This window comes from Dioscorea cayenensis, unplaced genomic scaffold (assembly GCF_009730915.1).
Source record: "Dioscorea cayenensis subsp. rotundata cultivar TDr96_F1 unplaced genomic scaffold, TDr96_F1_v2_PseudoChromosome.rev07_lg8_w22 25.fasta BLBR01000223.1, whole genome shotgun sequence".
NCBI lineage: Eukaryota > Viridiplantae > Streptophyta > Magnoliopsida > Dioscoreales > Dioscoreaceae > Dioscorea > Dioscorea cayenensis.
This window is the reverse complement of record NW_024086614.1, coordinates 27044-33043: the sequence shown is the minus strand read 5'-3', so window position 1 is coordinate 33043 and position 6000 is coordinate 27044.

Genomic DNA, 6000 nt, shown 5'->3' with positions numbered 1-6000 from the left:
TCTTCGCCACATGCATACCGCCTTCGACATTCGAGGCCAATTTTTATGAAAAGCCAATGTCGACTTGGGAAGGCATCGAGGGAGGAGTGTCGGGTCTATATGCTTCCCGCATCGCGGGCATCCACCGCTAAAGATTTTCGACGATACCGCGAATGAATCGCAGCCACATCACCCAAGCTCATCACCGTTGATTAATAACCCGGATATGGCACATTGGTCGAATTATCTCGCTCGGAGGTGATCGCTGAGGGTGAGATGTATTCAAACGTCATGGAGTCGCTCAATGCTTGATCAAGGAAGCTCGCCATTTACCTGCGACTTTAAAAATGGTCGACTTATAAGGTCTCGCGAATGTTGGTTTACACTTAACATTTAGTGTTACCCTTTAAACATTCTCAATCTTTGTTTAATTAAACTTTTTCCTCGACTTTTAAATATTAATCCTTTCGCTTAAATATTTACAATAATGTTTAACCATGTTTACTTAATTATTTAACCATCACCGCCTTTGTTTAACCTTATTTGCCGTGTTCAAGTTGATGCGCATGTTATGTAACCCATGCTGAATAAGCGAACAAACGGGAGACCCATTTACGCCCGTACATACATCTCGAAGGTAGAGATCATTGTCGAGGATGTACCGAAATCTTCGTGTTGGTCGTCAGTGTCGACGATCGCTACGGGCGATCGACCAAAGCAGAAGAATCTCGCGGATCTCGCCATCGTAACTTGTTCATGTCGACGGTGGCAAGTTTATGGTATCCTCGCAAACACGCTTTGCGCAAAGAATAACGCATGCACACCAACGCACATCGATTTATTAGCGGGTACTTCACCGCCGACAATTACAAACCCAGGGCGATAAGGAAGCTATATTCCCCATACCCGACGTACGACAGTGCCTTCGGACGGAAATCGTGAGTTTCGCTCATGCGATCACCGCGACGAGAAGGCGTACTCGGGCGGCCTAGACGAAAGAGGATCGAGTCGCAAGCGCTTGATGTCCGCGAAGTTACATTGCAGCCTACCGCCATGGATCCGGCCACAATCGAGATCTTGTAATGAAACCGTCACGACTCAGGCATCGTAAATAAGCTCGATCGACTGACTGTGGAAACATCGTGTATCGATGGGCAACTTTCTATATTTAAACTCTTACTCTTTACAACGAATCGAATGTATTTAAACGTAGACATTGTTATTTTTAAACGGATACATCAGAATTTGAAACATTTCAACCGAAGTTTAAAACGATATATAGTATATTTAAACAATGAAAGTGAAATGTACACAATTAGAACGTAAATTAAACAATGAAATGAAACTCGAATGGAATTTAACCTCGCTTTTACAATTCAAAACAAACAAAAATTTACATTAAGATATACAAGTCATGCTCTTCGAACACGAAAACAATGAATTGAATTTGTCCGGATTTACATTCGAAAACAAAATCGACATTCGACATACAGGACATGTTCTTCAAAAACAAAAATTTAACCCGCCAGCGACGACCCCCTTTGTCACGGACGCCTACCGCCTCCCTCCTTAAGTATGCGGGTAACATACCTTAATCTGAGGTAAGGAACGCCCCGTCTCATGGTAGTCAGAATCTCTCACCCCAAAGTAATTGCTCGATAAACCGCATGACGAGACTCGCAGAATCGACGCTCCCTTGTTTTTTTGGCGCGGGGTTTCTATGTCGCGCACGAGTGGGTACTTTTGCTATCGCCGACTCGCTGAACTCCATATCGACACAAATGTCGAATAGATTCCTACTGCCGAGATATGCAAGTCGAGATTAGAATACCGATTTAAATACCAAAATGATATTAATCGGACATAATTAAAGAACTTACCATGTCCAACGCTGTCCCTTATCGCATTCCTGATACGAAGAATAACGCCCGTATTCTTGTTTATCATCGTCCGTGACGTACGTACATGGAAGTGGCCATTCATGATTATCGGAGGACGACAATCTGAACTTTATGCAGCTATGCACAAAGATCCCCGATCATAGCCATAATCGTGTTATGTGCGCCGTCCTACTTTGACATAAACAAGCAAGAAGCGGTCTCGGTGACGGAGGCGCGCTTCAGTAAGGATACGGCTCTCGTCAGCCGACTTTTTAGTATTATGCATACGAAAAGCTCCATCACATCATCAGCTGACCATCTCCTTCCCCTCAAGCAGGTATAATTTGTCGCTGAGGTGATACATGTCATTCTTCCACACGATAAAATGCTCGAGGTTAAACGATAATGTATATAATAAGACCATATCAGAATATTTAAATGATATTATCAATCGTTACATGATATTATATATAATTAAACGTTAAGTAGACAAATTAAATGATAACATAAAAGGTATTAAACACTATTAGGTAATAGTTAAACACTATAATAAAACCTTTAAACAATATCATAAAAAACTTTACACTTACTCCGTCCATAGAGCAGCTGAGGAAGATCCTCATCAACTCCTCGTCAGATTTGTTAAGACGACTCGTGCCAACCCATTTCTTCTTCTTCGAATAAAAAGCTTTTCGAGCCGTCCCGGGTCCAATTTTTGATCGGGCCTCGATCATCTCTCTCGCTGCTTTCTGGGTCGGGGTCTTCAAGCAGATCTTCCTTCGATGCGGGACGACTGGCGACAAAGATCAACCGCAGACACATCCTTACATCGTTGTTCTTGTCGTGGGATCGTGTCCGGCTTCGACGCTGGGACGACGGCGACAAAGATCAACCGCAGCATACATCCTTACATGGTTCTTGTCATGGTGGGATTGTGTCCTCGCTCGTCGCTGCATCGCTCGGGCCACCGCCACGGCCACTAGAACGGATTCGACGATCTTCTCAACCGTAGCTACGACAACAAAGATCATTCGAGACACACCCTTAACTTGTTCTTGATCTTCGTGGATTGTGTCCATCTTTCGATGCCGCATCTCGGCAGCTGGCTCCACCGGGTCGAGGATTTCATCGAGAAGAGAGTCAACGATCTTCTCAACAAATGCAAGAACGGCCACATCATCTACGATGTCCTTCTCAACAACAAAGATCACCGCCGATGGTGTCATGCTATTGTTTCACTCGTCACCGGCTTGAACGACCTTCCCGATGATGTCGCCGCTCGCCAAATCCCGACGCCTCGCTCGTCCCGTGCTTCAGCTTTTTTCGAGGGATGGCGCAACTGGCTGCGAACGCCCTTCCAAATACCAACACGAGCGCATGTCGAGGAAACCCTGGTCATCAATATCTCGCACGCTCAAGATAAGAGTCTGCGCGACATCTTCGCCTAATGTCACCGCTGGGCCGCCACGGCCTGAGGGGCGCCATGGTCGTGGGCCGCCACAATCGGGGACCGCTGCTGTCGTGGTAGGGGGTTGTCGCAATCGCCGGGGTAGGGGAGGGCTTCTCCGGGCCGAGGAACGCGTGCGCGCGTGGGGTCGGAAGTAGGAGAACTGCGCCCAGCCACAAGCACGATAGAGGTCGCCTCTCATCCTCGCCTCGAGCAAGTGGTTCCCTGAGCAATGGCATCCATCCGCTTGCTAGCCCTAACAAATATTTTTTTCTTCAAAGATTCACGGAACCACTTTCAGAAACTAACATATGTAAACCAAACAATTTCAAATAAATCATTCATTTTTAAACTATAAAAAAACTATATTTAAACATAGTGTTTATATATTTAAACGTTATAGAATATAATTAAACGGAGAACAAAAATATTTAAACCAAGATGTAATAAGTTTTAAACGGTAAATACTAAAGTTAAACGCTAAATAAAAATGTTTAAACATTAAAGACTTATGTTAAACATCGTCCATGATTTATTACCTCTTTTTCCATCGAGCGACGACAAGCTCGCTTTCACCGCCGCTGCTTCCTGTAGTACTTTCATCGTAGCACAAAGATCCTTGGGATCTCGCCGAAACGGACTTTCTTCCCCGCTCCGGCCACCAGAAACCGGACGTTAAGCGCGACCGAGCAACCCTTAATGCACTCCCTCGTGTCGGGTCTTCTTCCCGCAAGATCTATCTCGCTGACTCGGGCGGCCGCTAGGAATATCCTCCATAAGCCACTTCAGGCGCCCGCGCCCTACGCCAGACGCCTCCCACGGCCGGTAGATCATCGACGTAATCAACGATCCAGCTCGAACCGAGCATGATGTATTTGGGAAGAGGACTCGTCCCCCACGAGGTACACCATCTGAGTTTCGACAAAAATTATCTTCTTCTCCCCTCCTGTCGAACAAGTCGCACCGGAGTGCTCTCGACGGAGTCTCCTGCCTCTCGTAGGTCTCTGATAGATACCGCCCTTCGAACGCCGACCCGGTTTTCTTCTTCCGAAGACCATCAGGCCGCCATCGCAACGCAGTACTCAAGAACGAGGGCCACATCTCGAGGTCTCGAACTCAAAGCAGCTTTTCCCCGATCCTCGAATTTATCGGTGCGACCATCGCATCTTTGCAAAAGAGAATCAAGAAGGGCCCTCTCTCGGTATATAGCTTCCACTCAAGAACGCCGCAAACGGTGTCCTTCGAATAATCTCCTCAAAGTTGTCGAGGGGTCATGTTATCTTTCAATTCACCTAAGGTCTCCACAACCGCGACAAATAGCATCGCCCATTAACTAGGGTCGACCGCCATAATCACAAGCCTCGCGACAATAACAACACATTCAACACGCAAGATCGATAAAAAGTTTTAAGCTGAAATATAAGGTTTTAAATCCAGAACTCTCGCTTATTAAACAGTAGATATAACATGTTAAACAGAGACCCATTTTTTTTAAACAGAGACGAGAATACTTAAACGAGACAACAAGTTTTTAAACTCAGAACATCTCATTTCTTAAACGCCAACCTCCTTTCAGAAACCGCAAACCATATCAAACGAAAGTGAAATGTATATTATAAATATTACACAAATCATAACAATCGAAAAAAATTATTTTCGATAGCAGTATACATACTGAAAATGCAAAACAAAACAAAAACCCTAGCCGAGAAATCTCCCTCGCAAGACTAACAAAACCCCACTGAGAAGTCCCCCTCAGCACTTCAATATCTTCCAACAAAAAACAGAGCACAAAACAAAAACCGAAAAATCTTTCTTTAGTAATGTAATCGCTTAACATAAAACCATACTCAATACCTTAAATCAGAACCCGATGAAATGCCAACTAGTCACATGGGGACTTCTCCTTCGAGATACCGATGGAAAGGGAAAAGTCGATGAAATGCCAATTACGTAGACTTCACGCAGAGACAACTTCGAGACACTTTCTGAAACTGGAAAAGTCAAGACGTGAGTCGAGAAAAAGCAAGTAAACTACCCAATAAATTGCCTCTGGATTACCCCTACTGAAAACCGCCCACTTCCTCTCAAATCGCCGAGATGGTCAGCACCCACGACTCCCCATGCAAGGGCATTTTCGTCCAAAAAAATTTGAAACTCACTCCGCTCATATCCGCTATGCGGTCGTGGGTTTCAAAAACATGTAGCTTTTAAAAGCGAGTGATTTTCGTGATCGCAAAACTAACGTGTTTTTGGCAATTTTACAAACTTAAAGGGTTTTTTTGACAATTTCCACTTATTATTATTATTATTAAATGTTGATTATTATTAAAATAAATATATAAATAATAAAAAAATCAATTCAAACCCGACTCTTCTGATCGAGCCCATCAAAGCTGACCTCAATCTCGGTCAGAATGACGGCATCCGCAACGGAGCCAGGTCACACACACACACACACACATACTTATCCACACAACGTCCGCATCTTCACGCCGCACAATTGCCTCGAGATTAAACCAGAAATCAAATCTCGAGGTAAATTCACGGCGATGCCTACCTCACAACAACTACAATGACTGGGCAGCAGCCCAGGATCCGGGTCCCACCACCACTAATACCCGCATCCGCATGAGTTGGTGAGCCTAATTAGTGGGCCCCACTGTAACATCTAATAAGAACCGAACACGTCGT